Here is a 22,698-nt window from a genome sequence, read left to right as displayed (position 1 = left end):
AACGGCGGCACGTTGGACAGGGTGACTCTTTTAGAAGGGGTGACGAGAGGAAGAGCCTTATAAAAACTGCCTTTAATAGTGACTCCCTGACCCACCACCTCAGCTACTTTATCCACGTCAGTTAAAAACAGAACAACGGAGCCGTTCATTCTGGACGCAGATAGCACATTTTCACATCCTACAACTTCTCCAACAGCTAACGTACACTCCTCCACAGAGATGTCCATGCTCGTGGGCACCTTGATTGCGTGTTTGCGGCTCAGCCGCTCATAGTCACACGCCACTTTCTCCCCGGCCGCCATGGCGTCTAAACAATAGAGATGCCAACCCCAACCCCCCTAACCCCCCAAACACCCTCCCTACACCCCTAAACCCACTAACGAAACTGAAACTGAACTATAAACAACTTAAACTAAACTTAACAACCAAAAAATAGTGAAAAAAGAAAGAAAAGAAAAGGAAAATAAAGAAAAATAAACACGAGCGGACCAAACGGCCCGCACGCGCTCTCACACTCGCAAACGCTCCGCCCACTCAGAGAGAGAGAGAGAGAGAGAGAGAGAGAAAATGTAGTGAACAGAGGGGAGAGAAAGGGATAGAGTGAGAGAGTTGTGAAAAGAGAGGAAGAAAGGATTATAGACAGAGACAGAGTAATGATACAGAGAGCTGATGCTCAGAAGGAAGACTCAGAAAGAGAGAGAGAGGGAAAGTACTGTATAGTAGGGTAACAGAGAGATAGAGCGAAGAAAGTATTATAGACAGAGTGATGAGAGAGAGTAAGAGAAAGAGGTGAAGAGAGAGTGATAGAGAGTGCTAAAGAAAGATATTTTAAGAGAGAGAGGTGAAGAAAAAAAGAATGAGGATGAGAAGGAGTTGTGAAAAGAGAGAGAGAAAGAAAGAATTATAGACAGAGAGAGAGACTGGTGATCAAAGATAAAATGAGAGGTAAGGAGAGAGTGATAAAGAGAGAGAAAAAGTCATTGTAAAAGAGAGACCAAGGAGAGAGGCCAAGACAGGGAGGGAGGGAGAGAGAGAGAGAGAGAGAGAGAGAGAGAGAGAGAGAGAGAGAGAGAGAGAATGAGCTATATTATAACCAGTGTTCAGACTCTAGACGTACAGTGACAGTACGAGAGAGAGAGTTTGTGAGAGAGAGAGAGAGAGAATGAGCTATATTATAACCAGTGTTCAGACTCTAGACGTACAGTGACAGTACGAGAGAGAGAGAGTTTGTGAGAGAGAGAGAGAGAGAGAGAGAGAGAGGAAGAGTAAGTAGTATGAAGTGATGAGGAAGAGAGAAGCCCAGTATAATTCATGGTGTGGCTGTGATGCGAGGAGGGCGAGCGAGTGAGCGAGAGCGGGGCGAGTGAGAGCGCGAGAGCTGAATAATGAAGCTGAGATGAGGTATTAAGTATGCCGGGGAGGTCTTTTGTTAGAGAGGCTCTCAGAATTATTCAGAAAGGTTAGCTTATGAATAAACATGGTTCATCAAGGCCCCCTTACACGCCGAGCGCGAAAAGATACTAAAGAACCGTAAAGGGGGGGACGCGACAGCGGCGTATAGAGAACCCAGTGCTCTTCAGACTCTCTCTTTCTCTCTCTCTCTCTCTCTCCCTCTCTCCATGGTGAAAAGACTGAGAGATGGAGTGCTGCGCGAGAGCTCTCTCAGACACACCACAAAAACATAATTATTAAAAACTTAGGAGCCGCTATTAAACACAGCTGATCTCAGACCTGATGCTGACGACCCGGCGAAACAGGACATCATGCTCCTATCATTAGTCCCCTGAAACTCAATTATTTACTCGCTCACTCACTCACTCACTCATCTATTTACTCAGTCATTTTCTTACTCACTCATTCATACACTAAATCATTCACTCACTCATCTAATCACTCACTTATTCATTCACTCACCTAATCACTTATTCATTCACTCACTCATCTAATCACTTACTTATTCATTCACTCACTCATCTAATCACTTACTTATTCATTCACTCACTCATCTAATCACTTACTTATTCATTCACTCACTCATCTAATCACTTACTTATTCATTCACTCACTCATCTAATCACTTACTTATTCATTCACTCACTCATCTAATCACTTACTTATTCATTCACTCACTCATCTAATCACTTATTTATTCATTCACTCACTCATCTAATCACTTACTTATTCATTTACTCACTCATCTAATCACTTACTTATTCATTCACTCACTCATCTAATCACTTACTTATTCATTTACTCACTCATCTAATCGCTTATTCATTCACTCACTCATCTAATCACTTACTTATTCATTCACTCACTCATCTAATCACTTACTTATTCATTCACTCACTCATCTAATCACTTATTCATTCACTCACTTATCAGTTGTTCCCTCACTTATTAATCCAATCATTCACTCACTCAGTTTCACTCACTCAATCATCTAGTTTTTCACTTACTTTTTAACTTACTTATTCATTCATCAATTTACTCTCTTTTTCACTCATTCATTCACTCATTCAATCACCCATTTACTCACTTAATTATTCACTCACTCATCCTAATGCCCTCACTCATTATTTATCGTAATGCACATTTGCTTGTTTGCTTGTTCACTCAGTTGCTCTTTCACATACTCATCCAGTCACTCACTTACCCACTTGTTCACTCACTCCCTCTCTGACGTTCTTACTCATTCACTCACTCATTCACTCTCTCACTGACTTGCTTACTCATTCAATCATTTACTTATTCACTAATGTATCTACTCATTCACTCACTCATGTTTTAATTTGCTCGTTCATCCAGTCACTCATTAAAATTTTCACTCCCTGATTTGTTTACTTAGTCATTCACTTATCCAAACAGTTATTTGCGAGTGTGTGGCCCTGTGAACAAGTGAATCAATGAATGGATGAATAGATGAGTGAGTAAACAAATCATTGGCTGAGTAAGTATGTGAATAATGAAGTCAGTCTTTATTATTCACCTACTCACTCAGTGACTTGTTAACTCACTCACTCACTCACTCACTCATTTACTCACTCATCTATTCATCCATTCATTGAGTCACTTGCTCACTGTGTCACTTATTGTATTTCATTGTATCTTGCAAACAACAGCAATGTTACTTAGAATTCGCTGTCTGTCGTTTTGTGTTGCTCAAGTTTGTTTATTGAACTAAAAAGATCACTTAACTAAGTAGGTGAAAACTGCTACTTATTTTCCAAGTTTTGTGTTTGCATGATTTAATTTTCAGATAAATAAAGTTGAAGAACTGAAAGAAAGAGAAGATTCCTAACAGAAACAGTAGGGTTCCAACACCTCCAATGCCAACGCCCTCAACTAAACATCAACATATGCCATCATCATGCAGGTGCCATAAACACCCAAATCCCACATCTCTTAAATTGTACGTTTATAGAAGAAATAAAACATGGGCTTAAATCTGAGGTACATTTATTCAGCTGTATACTTTAGGTGATGGGTATTGAGTGTATTATTGAGTGCATTATTCTATCTCAAAGATGCTTAATGATTAATACGACCCATCATATTTACATGGAGGATCTCAGGCAGGGCCGCCGCTCTGCATACGCAGACAACGCAGCCAGCGTTAGGCCTCAACCATTTTGCAGTTGCAGGGAGCCAAATTGACTGAGAATGAAATGTGTTGAAATTATGACATTATTCAATTTAAAACCCAATGTGAATTATTTATGATACGCTCATCTTTTTTGTCTTTAAACATTGCATGGGGCACCTACTCTACTACTTAAAAGCGGCACGTTATTATTTTTGTGCATAATATAATGCCCCCACCCCTATTGCCTGAAATGGCACGGCTCGGTTTGCTCTGTTGGTTGTTGCCAGATGTGACATTTTCCAGTCAAATAAATAATCAAAAAATGCATGGAGGCGCTGAATCTTGCGCATGTTTAACCATTTTTAAAGTGTATGTGGCCATTCTATACAAAAACTTGTCCAGTGCAATATTTGTGTAAGTTAAAAACTTAAAATAAAATAAACAAATAGGATGAAAAATCGTAACTTATCTGGCAACCTTAGTCCTAACTAAAGTAGCAACGCTACTTGAGTTTGGCAGGAGACAAATTCACCGCGCGAAGTTGCTACTAAATGGTAATTCAACTATGAAGCGACGGTTTGAGTCTGGAGCTGAGAAGAAGAAAAAGAAGCAGAAAGATGAAGCCCATGCATCCCTTTCTGGTGAGTAACTTCGATGATAAAGGTTTAAATAGTTTTGATTACTTCATGACAGGCTGATATAAATACACCACGAATATAAACGATAATTTCATAACCTTTAAGGCTGGCTTGTGTAAATGACGTGTCCACTGCTTAAAATAGACATGCATCGTTTCATTTATTATTTATACATTATAAATAGTACTCTTGTGCTGTTCTTCACTGTTATTGGCCTTACTTATAACGTTGTAAATATTCACAGTTACATGTGTAATTTTAATAAATAGTAAAATTTTGCGTAAACCTTTTGTGTTTGTGTGTGTGTTTTTTTTTTTTTTTTTTTTTGGGGGGGGGAGGGGGGGGGGGCCTCCCTGACCAATTATGCTTAGGGCCTCCAAAACCTTAGCAGCGGCCCTGATCTCAGGGGAAATCAGGTAGTGACTCGGTCCAATCACAGTGAGTGGGAGGTCTCAAAACAAATGAGTTATTGATTGGGAACAATAGTATTCAGCAGGAGGTCTCAGAATAAACAAGGTGAGGACTAGAAACAAACATTACCTGTGTTTCAAAGCCCAGGTGAGGTAGAGGGAGGTCTAATGAAGAATCTTTCTCAGTAGCCTTTAGGTCACAGAATATTATAATGTGATGACACTGAGGTGAGAAACTTTGTGCCCTTTTTATTATTTTATAAAACTCATAGAGGCTTAACTGTTCTTTAAATCCCTCAAAACATCGGCTCAGTTTCTTGTCTGTAAATCAATCAATCAATCAATCAATCAATCAATCAATCAATCAATCAATCAATCAATCAATCAATCAATCAACTTCAATCACTTGGGAAAAACATTAATGGTGACCCTTATTTACAATGTTGCCCAGCATTTACCACATCAAAGGGATTGAAAATATTTAATAATAATTTAGAAATAATAAGAAATAAAATAGTAAAAAATAATATAAAAAAAGAAGTACTAATTTTAAATCAACATTTAATAAAAATATATATGTAAAACATAAAATACTAAGATATCATAAAAAAAAACAAATTTGTCACATTAAAAGTAAAAAAAAACAACAACTATAAAATATAAAATAAGTAAATAGATAATACTAAAAGTAAAGTAAAATGTTAAAAATAGTAAGAAGTGAATAAATGAATAACAGAAATAATGACATGAAAATATAAAACATTAAAATAAAACAAACAAAAAAAATTAAACATAAAAGTAATAATAAATAAACAAAAATAAACTAAATAAATTAAAAATTAAAATAAGAAAAAAGATAAACTAACAAAAAAAGTCATTTAAAATTGTCACAGGCTTTCTGATGGTGATTAGAAAATAAAAGTTTAAAATGATTTAGTGATTCCACTGTAGCTAAAAGCAGATTTCCCAGTTTACTAATAACTCTTGGTACCTGACAGATGATCCAGCTACAGGAACAATTTTGATATGTATTGTTATTAATTGAGATCAATGAAAAGATATAAGAAATATAACAATTTCTCAGTTTAAAACAGCATGTTATAAAATACTTGAAAAAGTATTTACCCAAAATATTATACACACAAAAGATTTTTCCTTTGGACAGATTCTCCAAACTGAGCTGTGGATCTCTGCAGCTCCTCCAGAGTGACCATGGGCCTTAAGCTGCTTCTCTAATCAGTGCTCTCCTTGCCTGGGCTCTTAGTTTAGGTGGATGGCCATGTCTTGGTAGGTTTGTAGATGTCCAAACGTCTTCCATTTGTAGATGATGAACTGAACAATGCTATGTAAGATTTACATAGTTTGGGATATTTTGTATGTGTATCTTGAAAAATTTACGGTAACACTTCCTATGAACCCTGTATTCATAATGTATTATAAATGCATTGATAATGCATTATATGACATGCATAATACCTTATAATGACTGTAATAAGCCTGTATAATAACTCAAAAGTACTTACAGCGGCAGGAATTTGAAGTAATGGGATGGCAAAATTAGAAGAAGAATCTGGTACAAAATGTCTATTCGTTTTGCATAAACCATTTTGGAGTCCAATAAAATCAGCAAATGAAATGGTTATCAAATGAAATCATTACATTCTTAAAGAACCCCTCATATACTATTAATATTATAAGTATTGATTTATATTACTTTATATAATTAGCATTTTAATTAAATTTTTAATAAATGACACCATACAACTCTTAAAGAACCCTTTATATACTCTTAATTACATAAATATAGGGTTATATTACTGTAGCATTTTGGAGTAATGTGAAGTCAAACATTGAAAAAATGACCATTATGTTTTGCCTAAACCAGATTTTGGAGTCCAATAAAACCGGCAAATCAAATGCTTATTAAATGAAATCATGAAATCCTTAAAGAATCCTTTATATAATATTTTTGCTATGAGAATCAAATTATATTACTGTAGAATTTTGGAGAAATGGGAGGTCAAATTTAGATAGGACCTGCAAAAGAGCATATTTTATGTATGCTCGTGTTTTTCTGCTGTTTTCTGTTGTTTTATCCGTACGCTGCTGAGGCAGTAACAGGGCTGGAGTGTTTTATGGATGTTATCATTTTTTGCCAATAGAGGAAAGGGAAATGTGTGTGTATCCATTGCATAGTTTGATTATCGCCAAAGCCCACGAGGACACGGGCGATAATCACATGTTCTCCACTGGGGTTTTATCATCTGAGTGACGGCAGCTGGGCGCAGAGTTCTGGACGGATCGGTCCGTGGGCTGCTGGGTATGAATCATGCTTTGCTTCAGCCCTATCGGTCCCTCACATGCCTTTTATCAATCCACAGCGAGGACCCAGAGGTGCCCTTGAAGAGTGGCTGTGTTCATATTTCTTCTACCAGTGCCCCTACTGTTTGCCTTCTGTTATATATGTTGGTGTATGAGTGTGTGTGTGTGTGGCCATATGTGTGTTTGGGATGAATGTTCGCCAATTCTGAAGACCCTGAAACTTTTTCAGAAAAAATAAAAAGCTTGTAGGAGGAAGGACTGGTGGAACTGCGTGTCTTTGGATGTCTTTGTCGCAGAATAAAGGCCTTCCGGGCTGTGAAGAACTCTTCAGCACTCCTCAGAACACGACTGTAGCTTTGCTTGTTTTATGATCTAGAGGGAACCGTGCTTGTGAAAACCTGTTAAATCTCCCGTCCAGAACACTCGCGCTAACCCACATATACATATCCCTAGTCCCCGTGGCCAGGATCTCTAGCGAGAGCCGCGTACACAGTCAATTTAAATGTAAAATATCTAGATCAACTTCCCAGAAACCTCAGAGGCATGCTATATTTGGGCTCATCTACATATTCTGCATTGACAGAAGAGCTGCTTCATGCTTTAGAAGATTCCAGATGACTAATAGTGTATTCTCTCTGCCAGTGTGCAAGACGGAGAGGGGTATAAGCTGTTGCAGCTGAAGCAGAAGAAGATGGATCTTTCATTCTTTCATTTGGTCCAAGCTGGCTTTTACCAAATACAGAGCAGAGAAAAAGTATTTGCCCCCTACAGATTTCTTTTGTTTTTTGCTTTTTGCCTTACTTTTATTTTTTAGATTATCAAACAAACCGTTTATTGAGGGGAAACCCTTTTTGTTTGTTTTTTTGGAAAGCTGAGTACAATTTAAATACTAACATGATTACCACATGATCTGTAGAGTCATCAAGAAATCACTTAGATAGACAGAGAGATAGATTTAGCAGCCAGTAGCAGTTACACAACACTGTAAAAAAAGATGGACGTCGTGTCTCTGTTCCCATTCATTCAATGGAAATGAAGCCAAAATCTTTCTCCATGTTGCCGATCCTGAAACTCGAGTCTGCGCAGTAGAGACCAGAGGAGGGAGAAAGACTGTGGAGAGACAGCCTACTCATTTAAATAACCCCGCCCCTGAGGGCTGCCTCGAGGTCACAGGCTGCAGAGAGGAGCTGAGCAGAGCTCACGGTCTGTTATTGGCCCCGCCCATAACCAGCCCTTTTACAATAACCACACCTTTTTTGAATAGAGCTGAATAACTTTTTTAAAAACAAATTCTGTGGGGATATAAAAATGTGACAATATAAGCAGAGGTTACACTAGCTGCTGCATTTAAATCAAGGAGGTAGAATTACAGTATATTAGAAAAAAACGTGATTGAAATTTGTTTGTTTTGCTATTGAAACCTATGGGGATGGGTGGGGTTACACAGCTTTCTGAAACCGAACAGCAGGGGGCGTCCGACCTGTGGTGACTTCACTTTTGAGAGATGATGCTCTGTCCAGCTATACACAGTCTATGGTAGAAACAAACAATAGGGGTAGTACAATAAGAGAGCACAGTAAGAAATATAAAACTCTAGACCAGGGATGTTTAATTAGAATTCAGTATGGTCCAGATTGAGAAAATTTCATCAGGGCAAGGTCCGGACCGTCGCCAATGTTGACTTGTGTTATAATTTAGTGTTTTATTCTGTTTACTGAATAAGCCTATAGTAGTTCTGTCAGTGTTTCATCAACAACCGAAAGACAAAAAAAATTACACATACTAGTACATTTCAACAATATTTATTGTTTTAAATAGGCCTGTCACAAAAATTACATTATCATCCTATCATAAAATAAATGGAAACACCCTCAATAATTTAGCATATCGAGTCTAATAATGTGAATCTGTATGTTCACTTTGTTTCAAAATGCTATATTTATTCAATTTGATTTTATTTATATTATATTTGCGCCTGCCTGTCATGATAATAATTACATGAATGGTAAATCGTACAGTATACAGAGAAATGTTTGCTGAACTTGGCCAAAATATCAGCTTTTTTTTTTTTTTTTTTAAAAACAGCAGTTTTATTTTATTTAATATTATTACTGTATCAGACTTTATTATGTTGTGGGTAAAACTGATGGGGGACAAAACTGATTTTGTCCCCTGGGGGTTGCCGTAGTTTTGAGGTAGGATTGTTTTGGGAGCAGAGAGAGCGCGTCTGCGAGCGAGGGTTTTTTTCTTGCTGAGGAGTTCTGATCAGGGGGAGTAAAGTGGAATATTTTGCACTCTCGTCTCGGTTGTTTCTCTTTAATTCCTCCAAGTAACACCGCTCTGTAACATTACTGTTAATCTGTTTTATAAAGGTAGTATTTTAATTTATTTTCTGGTGCGCACCATCTGTATTAGCTTTTCTCGCTTTACTCTCCCACTTCTCACCGCCTGCTTCACCTGTGTGGTTCCGGACGCTCGCATCTGCACAGATCTGATTGGCAGAGAAGAGCGTTTGGTGATCTTACAGCACACGTGATTGGTCTGTAAAAGTTTACTGTGCTGTAAAGCACGTAAGCCATAAAGACAATAAACGTTCCGCCGCTTTAAATGAACATGGTCAGAATTAAATCCTTGTCAGTAGTTAATCGGCTTGGGTTTTGGGTTCTAAAAAGATATTTTAAAATATACACATAAATATATATATATATATATATATATATATATATATATATATATACAAAAACTATACAAAGTGTGGAAATAATCAGTCGTAGATATGAGGTAGTGCAGTAACAGATTAAATTAAATTAAGTATAGGAGATAACAGGTATTAGCAGATATGACAAAAACTAAACATAAATCTGTGCATATATTGCATTTAAGTTATGTGCGTATTGTATTGTCCAGTGTTTACTGTATATACAGTAAAATGTAAAAAAAAAGGGTGTAGATGTACATGATACAAAGTGTTTTTTCTCCAGTACAGATAAAAAATAGGCTGTGATTAAGAAAACAAATGAGACTGACAAAATAAAGCAGATAGCAGTGTCTAATTGACAGTGTTTAATAACTCCAGCAGCACTGCTGTTTTAGCACAGTGAATGTTAATAATGGTGACTGGCGGCTTCTGGCTAAAATTCATGATATCCCACAGGTCAGTGATCTTTTACTTAGCTAAAATGGGTCATGACAAAAGTCATGGGACATCATACTAGTTCCTGTCACATGATATGCGGCATGTCAGCTTAATAATTATGAAAGCATCATTATAAAAGGAAAAAATGATGGTCTTTTATTCTTTGTTACTTAGCTTATTCACAATACGACCGATGGTGAGAGCATTACAGTACAGTATGAAGTGAAATGCTCGATTCCATATGCTGTGAGTTTAGTGCCAAGTGAATCAAGTCTGTTAATGCTAATCAGGTTAGCCTGTTAGCCCTGTTATCACCAGTATTGCAAGCTGTTCATCGATTATCCCTCAGTTATTTATGTCCCCACTTTCTATAATTCATCTTTCTGCCTGGCCTCTGCACATGAAAGATACAGAATATTGGCACGAGCCCAGATTTCTCACGCTGGTTCATCCCTGGAAACTGTATATATCCATTAAAAATCAGCAGTGATACTACAGGACCTTTAGCACTCTATATTATATAAGTCCAAATCACATGAGTATTACAACAAATCACTCCTAGAATGATTCTTTTCATAATTTTATTTGGATGGTCTATTCAATGCAGCTTAACCTTAACCATCTTTTTTTTAAGTAATTTGAACTCAAAATGAACACACAGTCAAGTTATTCTGATACTTGTGTAAAAGATTAAGCTAGAAAATATTTTTTGCTTGATTTGAGTCTTACTTCACTCATTTTGAGGCTTTGTCATTGCTTATTTTAAGCTTAATTTAAGAATTTATGTCTCAATTTAAATAGATTGTATCTAGTTTTTGCCAATTAATGTTTTTCTAGGGTACCTGAGACTGATGTGAGACAGTCAGAAGTACAGATTCTCTGTATTATTGTATTATTGTAGAGGTACACTGCAAAAAACTAAATCTTAGCAAGTGAAATTTTCTTAAATTAAGGCAATAAATCTGATTTTCTTCTCTGATAAGACTTTTTGTCTTACTAAGCATTGTGTGTAAGTGTTAGATTATTTTGCTTATTTTAAGGATAATAATTATCTTAATCATTCTAACTTAGAATTTTTAACCTTATTTTAAGTAATTTGAACTAAAAATAAGCACAATCAAGCAGCAATCAAGTTATTCTGATTCTTGTGTCCAGAAACAGTGACTTTTTTGCTTGATTTAGGTGTTACTTCACTCATTTTGAGGCTTTGTCATTGCTTATTTTAAGACTACTTTAGAAGAAAATTTTGCTTATCCCATTGGCAGATTTTTTTTTGCTTAATTTAAGCATTTATGTCTCAATTTAAATAGATTTTATCTAGTTTTTGCCAATTAATGTTTTTCTAGGGTACCTGAGACTGATGTGAGACAGTCGGAAGTACAGATTCTCTGTATTATTGTAGAACTAAATCTTAGCAAGTGAAATTTTCTTAAATTAAGGCAATAAATCTTATTTCCTTCTCTGATAAGACTTTTTTGTCTTACTAATCATTGTGTGTAAGTGTTAGATTATTTTGCTTATTTTAGGGATAATTATCTTAATCATTCTTACTTAGAATTTGTAACTTATTTTAAGTATTTTGAGCTCAAAATAAGCACAATCAAGCAGCAATCAAGTTATTCTGATTCTTGTGTCCAAAAACAGTGACTTTTGTGCTTGATTTAGGTTCTACTTCACTCATTTTGAGGCTTTGTCATTGCTTATTTTAGGAATACTTTATAAGAAAATGTTGCTTATCCCATTGGCAGATTTTTTTTTTTTGTTGCTTCATTTAATCATTTATGTCTCAATTTAAATAGATTTTATCTAGTTTTTGCCAATTAATATTTTTCTAGGGTACCTGAGACTGATGTGAGACAGTCAGAAGTACAGATTCTCTGTATTATTGTATTATTGTAGAGGTACACTGCAAAAATCTAAATCTTAGCAAATGAAATTTTCTTAAATTAAGGCAATAAATCTGATTTTCTTCTCTGATAAGACTTTTTTTGTCTTACTAAGCATTGTGTAAGTGTTAGATTATTTTGCTTATTTTAGGAATAAATATGTACTCTGTTGCTTGATTTAGGTGTTACTTCACTCATTTTGAGACTTTGCCATTGCTTTTTGTAAGAAATCTTACTAAGAAAATGTTGCTTACCCCACTGGCAGATTTTTTTGCTTAATTCTTAATTTGCATATATTTTGTCTAGTTGTTGCCAATAGATTTTTTGCAGTGCAGAGGTGGTGAGACTGGCGTAGACTCTATTTGAGATAAACAGCCTCGTGTATAAGTATGCAGTATTATAGAAGGGGTGCATAGTTGTGGGGTTTACCCACAGGCCTGGCTCCTGGGCTATAGCCCCGGGTCTTTCTTCATTAGCCCCAGGACTTTTTTTAATGGCAACCATTGAACCATAAAACACATTGTAAAATCTGACCACGCTTTTCCTCAGCAGGATTCGATGGTGAAACAGTGTTAAACTGCCCCGACTCAAATGTGATTCCCACTTTTTTCACGCTTCTCTTTGAACGTTTTACTCTGGAGTGCAACACAGCAGATGCTGGAGATAATAATATCAGTACTAAAATCAGATTTGAGTATGTTTAGTGCACTTTCACACCTACAGGACCCAGTCCCAACTTTGGGCACATATTTTAATTAATATTTGCTTATCATTTGCATTATTTACTACATTGTACATTATTATTAAATAATAAAACATCAGATTTGTGAACAACAATAATAATAGCAATGATATAGTATTTAAAATGTAAAAAAATAGTCCCACTTTAAAATGGTACCACTTTAAAATAAGACTACCTTTAAAAAGGGTTTATAAATGGTTTACAATTAGTTTATTAATGGTTACTAATTAGGTTATAAATATAGAAATATAATAAATATAATAAATATAGAAAAGCTGGGGATATTTACACAGAATCTGTAAATATCCTGTAAAAAATGCATTAGAAGTGCTGTGCATATGTATACTGTGAAATAAGATTGGTACCACTTTAAAATAAGACTACCTTTATAAAGGGTTTATAAATGGTTTACAATTAGTTTATTAATGGTTAATAATTAGGTTGTAAATGCCTTAAAAAATAATTTATAAACAGTTATAACACATTCGTAGAAAGTGCAACAATGACCTGTTGTTTGCCAAATAGTGAACCCACAGCCATCAATATTGTTGCCCTTTCTATTATGTGTTATAACTGATTATTAATGATTTTAAGGCATTTACAACCTTATTAGTAACCATTAATAAACTAATTGTAAACCATTTATAAACCCTTTATAAAGGTAGTCTTATTTTAAAGTGGTACCGATCTTATTTTACGGTATCCACATGCACAGCACTTCTAATGCAGAGACTGAAAATGAACGTTTTACAGCTCTTTTTACAGGATATTTACAGCTTCTGTGTAAATATCCTCCACTTTTTACACAGGGTAAAACCATACAATTAGCCCAGGTTAACGTCCAGAATAGAGCAAAACAGCTAAGCCAAACAAGTTTCTCTTGATCTTGTGTTGGACCAAAGGACATGGTTCCAGAAAATCCATGCACTTGGACTTCTTGTCTTGAGCAAACTGTTTCAGGCTTTATTGTGCACCAGCTTCAGAAGAGGCTCGCTTCTAGAACAGACAGTTCCATGCAGACAGGGTTGATGCAGTGTGTGCAGGACATATGGCCTGAGAACTGCAGGCTGATTTTCCACTTCTTCAACCTCTGCAGCAATGCTGGGAGCACTTAAAAGACTACTATTACTTTACAGCCTCTGAATATGAAGCTAAACACATGTAGACTTAACTCATCTTCTTATATCCTGTGCTCCGTCTTTGTGGAGAGCAACAATTCTGTTTTTTTTTTTTTTTCACATCCTCAGAGAGTTCTTTGCCATGAGGTGCCAGGGTTGAATATCCGGTGGTCAGTATGAGAGCATTGAATCAAAAATACCAGTTTTAAAAGGTTTGCTTCCCATTCACTCCTGTGATCTTGTAAAATTAATGATTCACGTTATCCTGGGAATGTAAGCTGGCTAATTGAGCAAAATTTGACCATTTTCACTTAGGGGTATACTGACTTTTGTTGCCCAGTGTGTTATTGTGAGTTATGTTAATGGTTCAGTAAATTTGTACACTGTTATACTGTATATCAGCACATTACATTGCATAAAAGTGTGATATCTTCAGAGTTTCTAATAAAAAGTTATGATTAAATATGTATAAAAATGTAAGGGGGTGAACTCCCTTTGGTGAGATACTGTACAAAACACTTTTGTCCACTTTTTTCAAAGGAAACTTTGGAGGCGCTGGTGGAAGAAATATGAACACAGCCACTCTTCAAGGGCACCTCTGGGTCCTCGCTGTGGATTGATAAATGGCGAGTGAGGAACCGATAGGACTGAAGCAAAGCATGATTCATACCCAGCAGCCCACGGACCGATCCGTCCAGAACTCACTTCTGCCGGCACTGTTTGGGATGAGTGTGTGATACACGGTGCTGCACTGTTAACCTTAAACAGTCAAGGTACTTTTTTTTTTTTAAATATTTGGAAATGTTAAAGATACATACGCCCGTGTCTTCTGCACTTCATTCTGCATGATTAAACAAAGTGGGCAACGTTTCTTTACTTCTTTTTTTAAGTCAAATGAGTGCTGGATGTTATTCTACACAGATTTCTTTCCTGAAAACTGTTTATTTGGGTGATTAAGTTCTTCTGTGCTAACTGTAGCGCTAGCAGGACATAAATGCCATTTGACAGTGCTTCTCTGTTTTTTGTTTGAACACAGTCCAAAGTACTCGTCTCTTAAAGGCGAAAGAGCTAGCACACTGAAAAAAATGGTATGTGTAAAATTTATTAAAAAAAAGTTTCGCAATTTTTTGCATTCGCTTTTTTTAAAGTAAATTTAATTTCAGATAAATTTAAGTAACTTCAACTCGTTTTCCAGACTCAAATGTTGCATAAAGTAAATAAGTGAACTGAACTTCAGTCAATCCTTTCTTTTAGTAAACTTTACTTCATTTCTGCAAACAATATTACCTAATTACAATTACTTCATTTATACAACATTATTAGATATATATTTTTGTTAAAACACACATTCAAACATGTATTTTTATTTTGTTTTGTAAACAGACCAAGTCTCACTGTCTCAACACATGTATGGCATGTAATACATTATTTTTGGTAAACTAGTATAAAGAATGTATTACATGCAATACATGTGTTGAGACAGTGTAATATGTGTGTCTTGACTAAATTTCAGGAATTAAAATATGTTATTTATCATAAAATATGTGAGTAATATAAATGAAGTAATTGGAATTAGGTAATATTGCATGCAGAAATAAGTAAAGTTTACTAAAAATAAGTAAAGTTAAAAGAAAGGTTTGACTGAAGTTCAGTTCACTTATTTACTTATGTAACATTTAAGTATTGAAACCGAGTTGAAATTACTTACACTTACTTAAAAAAAAAGCAAATGCAGAAAGTTGCAAAAGTTTTTTAAAGTAAATTTTATGCATATTTTTTTTCAGTGCACTATAGCGCGGTTAGTGGATAATGCTAATCCTGCTCCAGAAGTGCTATCCAGGGTTAGCAGCAGGCAACAAGGCGATAATATTCACCTCTGAATGACGAAAGAGCTAATTGCTAGCTATTGCTATTACTGCTCCAGCCTCGGTGCTGGAGAACTAAATTAAAGAATTTTAAGTGTGCCTGATAAAATATTTTATATTTTTGGTGGTGCTAAACAGCCAGAGGCCTTTATTTTTTGTTAGTTTTTTTCTTCTCTAACCAGCCACTACACCCCTGTTCTCCGAGCCTCCTGCCAGCCTGTGCCCTGAGCATGCACGTGAGAAACCCTGAGGAGAGAGGACACCATCCCGCACTCCTGCAGCCCTGTTTATAATTCCGCTCCAGCCGCGCTTCCCTCACGTGACCCGCCCGGCGCATCATGCGGCAGCAAACAAGCTTCGCATTCCCGACACGAGGGGCGCCCGCGCTAGGAGCTGTCACGCGTGCCACGCCGCCTCACCCGTGCCATTATCACACCCATATTAATGCCACATCAGAGTCAGGCTCCAGCCTCGCCACCGGGAGGACGTGGAGATACCGCAGCGCGGCATAGCGGGGGGGGGGGGGGCACGGAGGGTTGGGTGGTGAGGATCGGTGGGTAGCGTGTCACTCAGTGGTTGATGCCCATGCTGGTGTCCTTTTTTTTTGGCGTATATTGGAGCTGTTCTTTCGCAGCAGTAATTGAATGCCCTGAATACTGAGCGCAGGCCGTGTTGTTTAGCATTCAGATAGCCGAGGTGTCATTGTGAATAAAGCACCGCGGCAGAAAAGGTTCATCGGCCCTGGAGAGCAGATAGGAGGTTTCGTATTGGAGTGTGTGTGTGTGTGTGTGTGTGTGTGAGAGAGAGAGAGAAAGAGAGAAAGTGTGTATGCAAGAGAGCGAGAGGCGAGAGTAACTCTGTATACCTACAATCATGCAGGAATAGACAATAGACAGGCTGATCAGGAAATACAGTGGTGCGTTAAAATACATTTTCAAAATTTCTGCATGAATATGATCTAAAACATCATCAGATTTCCCTAAAAAGTCCTAAAAGTACGTAAAGAGAACCTAGTTAAAGAAATGAGATAAAATTATTACACGTGGTCATTTATCTATGGAGGAAAATCCAATATCCAATATTACTCACATATTTGCGAGTAGCAAAATGTGTAAGTGAACCTCTAGATCAGGGGTCGGCAATTAAGTTAAATAAAAAAAAAATCTGCTTTGGAAAATGAAGTGTAATGAAGTGTAATGAGTGTGATGGGATGGAGTGCTGCTACAGACTAGAAGTAGCTCTCCAGCCCAGAGGGTTGTTGAACCCAATTGCAGAACAGTTGATCTCAAAGCAGGTAAACCTTTGAAAAGAAAGGAAAAATAAAAAATAAATAAATAAATGCGGGATCGAACGGGTGCCGTCAGGGTTGTGCTCCAATACACTACCGCTGCCCCAGCTAGTGAATTGGGACATGGCCGGGGAAAAATACGCCCTTATAAGGAGGTAAGGAGCCCAAGAACGGGCAGAAAAACGAGAATGGACGGAAAAGTCACGCCAATGTAAATAACCTGTTTTACTGCAGAGTAAAAGCCTGTATACAGACCAAGGGCTGTTAAGGGATTAAACAACTGATGCTCTCAAACACATTAAGAGGCAGGAAATTCAAGTAATTAACTATTGATGAGTTCAGCACAGCTGTTAACTGAAAGTCCGAATTCCAGGTGACTCTACCTCATAAAACTGACTGAGAAAATTCAGCAGAGATGTTCAAAACTGATCATCTAAGGAAGAGGAGCCAATTTTGATAATCTAAAATATAAAACAGATTCTAAGTTTGTTAATAAAAAACAGAAATTTAATAACACAGTTTAAGGTGTGTCCGAACTTTTGTCTGGTACTGTATACAGCTTTGATAGACATATATAGGTTCATCTGTATATTGGATTCCCAGAACATATATTGGCTATGCAGGATAAATATTGGTTAGAGATCCACTCACTCTGTTTCCCAACAACCACCATCAATATCACCTCATACATAAACAGGCCTGGAATAATAAAAAAAAACAAAAAAACAGCGGCACTCTGCTTATTATGCGCGCAGACAGAGAGTGTAGATGATAGACGGTTTGGCGGCGCGTGCCGGAGACGAAGAGGGCGCTCACGCGAACGATACTTATGTCACACCCCACAGCACTGGCTCATAATTTGAATGTCAGATTTCCATCTAATTGATTTATCTCCGTAATCAAATCCATAGCACACATCATGATTGCTCTGCGCCGGCTCCGGTGGATCGATGGGCGCGTACCCTTTGACTGTACTTGAGGCTGATGTTTTTGCCAGATGGTCAATTCTGCCCGTCTGTAAGTGAGAGATTGATGTGCGTCTTTGTCCTTGGTAAAGATTTATGACCTCGTTGCCCACGGCCACCGCCAATTATACAGAAAACAGAACCTGGCAATACTCTCAGAAAAAAAAAACGCTCTGATTTTTATTCCCATACTCCTCCTGATTAGAGCAAGTTACCAGGCTGTTGCATCAGGTGCTTGAGATGTGCGATAGCATTACTTGCATTGGATAAACACTTTTTTTTATTGTGTTTTTATTGTAGATGTATTTACTGTATACATAATGCTGCATAAACAGTGTATATACTGTATGTGCATGCATTCATTTATGCGTATATGAGCCTACTGTATGTGCAGAGTAATGGTAAATTAATCACCCAAAAACCCCGTGTTTCAGTTAAGGTAGAGATACTGAGGATACGTTATTAGAGTAAAAAGAGTACAAAAGTATTTACTTGCAAATTTACTTATGTATTAAAAGTAAAAGTATCAGTTCTGATATCATTTTTTTAACACAACTCTGATTTGATTTATCAGCTAATTTAGGTAAAAAAAGACTCATTAATGTCATTTAATCATTTAACATTCAATAATAATTTTTTTGCACGTTTCCTCTCTATCATTATGTTTATTGTGTCTGTGTTGAAAAATAACTGCCAAGATAGCGATCAGCATCAATGACTGTTGGCGTCTGTCTAGGTTGTATTCAGTCAGTGGAGCTCCTGTGTTTTCTGTTACCAAGATAAACAAGCAAAACAGGAAGGAGTGTAAATGAACACCTATAGGAATAAACTCTGATTATTGACTGTTGTCAGGGTTTTATTCAGTCAGTGGAGCTCCTGTATTTTCCACCACCAAGAAACACATAAAGAAACACGCCAGAAATGTACATGAACACACCTCACTTCTGGACCACCATACCCATCAGCGTAGATTTATTCCTAAAGTCCTAAATACTATTTTAGCAGCAAGGGTGCAAGGTGTGAAAAAAAAAACAGTTGACAGGCTGTAAGATAGCAATGAGTATCATGACGCACCTTGTGCAGGATGTATGATACAGGTATGTATTTTTAGAGGTATGATATAAGTACTTTCTTGTACTCAAAGGTACACTTTCATAATTGTATCCTCAAATGTATAATATTGATCTTTACAAGGTCCAATTTGTTTTTTCTTTCTTTTTCTGAAGTACAAACAGCAGGAAGTACAAATTTCTACCATTTAACCAGCAACTAAAGGTACATTCAGTATTCTGTATCACTAGAAATAAATCTACAGGGGTTGGACAATGAAACTGAAACACCTGGTTTTAGAGCACAATAATTAATTGTCCTGACGGACAGTTCTGGTGGAAACAGGGTAGTTGAGGTGCACATTGAATTCTGCCGTGATTTGATCAGCCGTGGTTTTATGTTTTTTGGATACAATTCGGGTTAGCACCGGAACATCCCTTTCAGACAGCTTCCTCTTACAGCGTCCACAGTTAATCCTGTTGGATGTGGTTGGTGCTTCTTGGTAGTATGCTGACATTACCCTGGATAACGTGGCTCTTGATGCATCACAAAGACTTGCTGTCTTGGTCACAGATGCTCCAGCAACACGTGCACCAACAATTTGTCCTCTGTTGAACTCTGGTGTGTCACCCATAATGTTGTGTGCATTGCAATATTTAGAGCAGAACTGTGCTCTTACCCTGATAATTGAACCTTCACACTCTTACTGCTCTTACTGGTGCAATATGCAATTAATGAAGATTGGACACCATGGTGGTCCAATTTAGCCATGAAACCTAAAATGCCACACTAAAATGATGACAGGTGATTCAGTTTCATTGTCCGACCCCTGTATATTTTAATTATACATTTTTTCAGTTGATGAAAATGTGTATAATTTATATAATATTTACTGATACAAAAAGATTAGTACAAAACAAGACTTTTACTGAAAGGTAACATTATTCTATTGTACCTCAATATAAAGTACACTTAATTTCCTCAGTCCAGTACTGCAAGTAACATTTTTTAAGCGCAGTGAGTAAACTCTCATTAAAATAAGAGCGCGAGTGATGCTGGAGAATGTAATGACAGATGGCTAAGCGCCGTAATTGGATCAGATTAATTCCAAGTTAACACACGTCCTGTGGCACCTGACGAGACGCGGTGATTCGCGTAGACGAGGTAAACACGGGTTATATCTGTCTCTTCACCAACTGACGCCTGGAAACAACACAAAACAGATTCAGGTGTGATGTTTCCTAATTGCAGATGGCCTGCACAGCGTCTGATTTATCACCGACAGCCGTCCTGATCACGAAAAAAACTAGAAGAGAAGAAAAGAAATGTTAAAATGGTGTTTCTATGGTACCTGTGGTGGTTGCTATAGTGTTTCTAAGGTTTTGCTAAGTGGTTGCTATGGTATTCGTGTATTTGTGGTTGCTGTATTGTTTTTTTAAGATGTTCCTAAGTGGATGCAAAGTTGTTGCTATGGTATCTGTGGTGGTTGCTATATTGTTTCTAAGGGGTTGCTAAGTGGTTGCTATGGTGTTGCTATGATATCCGTGTATTGGTGGATGCTGTATTGTTTTTTAAGGTGTTGCTCAATGGATGCTAAGGTGTTGCTATGGTATCCGTGGTGATAGCTGCATTGTTTCTAAGGTATAATGCTTTATGAATGCATTTTTATTTTTTATATGTTATGATTATGTTAATAGTTAAGAGTCTTATAGAGATGACACTCATAAAAAGTGGTACCACAAAAAAAAAAACATCATTGACATTAATTCCTCAATAAAGCTTAGAATGCTGAATATTATTAATATGATGTTATAAAATATTTAATATTGATATGAGTGTAAACAGATGGCTAAGCGCCGTAATTGGATCAGATTAATTCGAAGTTCACACACGTCCTGTGGCACCTGACGAGACGCGGTAATTCGCGTAGACGAGGTAAACGCGGGTTATATCTGTCTCTTCACCTACTGACGCCTGGAAACAACGCAAAACAGATTCAGGTGTGATGTTTTTTTCTAATTGCAGATGGCCTGCACAGTGTCTGATTTATCACCAACAGCCGTCCTGAACACGAAAAAAAAAAAAACGAGAAGAGAAGAAACATTAAAAAACCATCAAGACATTTCTGTTCCCATTGTTAACCCTGCGCTAATCATCCTTTAATGCTCAAGCTAATCAATTAACAAAAAAAGAGTGGAATTAATGTGTTGGAAAATGGAAAAGCGAGGGAAAAATGAAGCTTTTCTGATGGTCAGAAGGTTATATCATCCGAGAGCGATGTGATGAATGATTAGCGCGAGTTAAACCCAACGAGAGGTGGCTCACCTTGCCGCGATGTGTTGTGCCGTCGCCTTGACTCACGATGCCACGGGAGCTGTCCATCACGCGACGCCGCTAATTCCAGCTCTGAAGAGCTGCGGCGCTGCTGCTGCGACCCCGTGACCCCCACAGACGTCTGTCTTTAACGGCCAACCAGAGCGCTTCGTCCATCCGAGTTATGCTATTCATATTTTACTCGCTTTAAACGGAACAAAAACATAGAACAGGAACGCCAGCTCAGGTCATGGATGTGTAAAATAAGCCTTTCCGCTGTACAGACAGTCTATACAGTAATAAACCTAATAATTCTTTACTCTGTAGGTAGAAATATACTGTAGATACTATACTGTGTTTGATAAAATACTTCTGTAGACGTTTTAACATTATAGAAGTATCAAATCAACAAGCTTTTTTTTTTACTCTTTAAGTAAAAGTGTTTAAAAAAAGTCAAAACTGGTTTCAAAACTACTTTTAAAGTATAAAAGTAAAAGTAATGTAAGGGGAATAAAAATAAAAAAAATAAAGCCATAAAGAACAAAAGCTTAATCAGTCCTATAGTGCACTACCCAAAATTAAAAATGCCTTTAAGTTCTAATACATCAGCTCACAGACGCAGCCTTGTGCTGATCCACATCACCCTAGGAGTGATGAGGGGAAAGAGAGAGCGCCATCTACTGTACTGTACCCACCAACTGTGCTCTCTCAGGGCTCTGGCAGCTGATGGCAAACTGCATGACCGGGATTCGAACCAGTTAAGAAATCAATATTTGCTGGAATAACACTGGTTGGTTTTTAATCACAGTTTTTTTTTGTTCGTGCATCTTGGCATCATGTTCTCCTCCACCAGTCTTACACACTGATTTTGGATAACTTTATGCTGCTGCACTCCTGGTGCAAAAATTCAAGCAGTTCAGCTTGGTTTGATGGCTTGAAATATAACACAGCTGATGGTGCATTATGATTAAAAATTATAATGCATATTAAAAATGGCTATACTGTGTTATATATTGTTATAAATATGCAAAGCCATGTTTATAATGCCTTATTAATGCATTATTATGTGAGCATGTGTATGTTAGTAGAGTCTAACAGACATAACATTCGTAGAAAGTCTTACCATAAACATGATTTTATCTATGATATATAATATATGATACTTTTATGAATATGTATAATCACGTGTATAATGCTTTTTGAATGCATTTTTATCTGTTGCTATGGTATCCGTGGTGATTGCTGTATTGTGTCTAAGGTGTTGCTAAGTGGTTGCTAAGGTGTTGCTATGGTATCCGTTGTGGTTGCTATGTTGTCGCTAGAGTGTTACTTGGTGGTTGCTGAGAAGGTGTTGTTATGGTATCTGTGTTGGTTGCTAT

Source organism: Astyanax mexicanus, chromosome 16 (assembly GCF_023375975.1).
Source record: "Astyanax mexicanus isolate ESR-SI-001 chromosome 16, AstMex3_surface, whole genome shotgun sequence".
In the NCBI taxonomy this organism is placed as follows: domain Eukaryota; kingdom Metazoa; phylum Chordata; class Actinopteri; order Characiformes; family Acestrorhamphidae; genus Astyanax; species Astyanax mexicanus.
The sequence above is the reverse complement of the archived record's forward strand: the minus strand, read 5'-3'. Positions refer to the sequence as shown.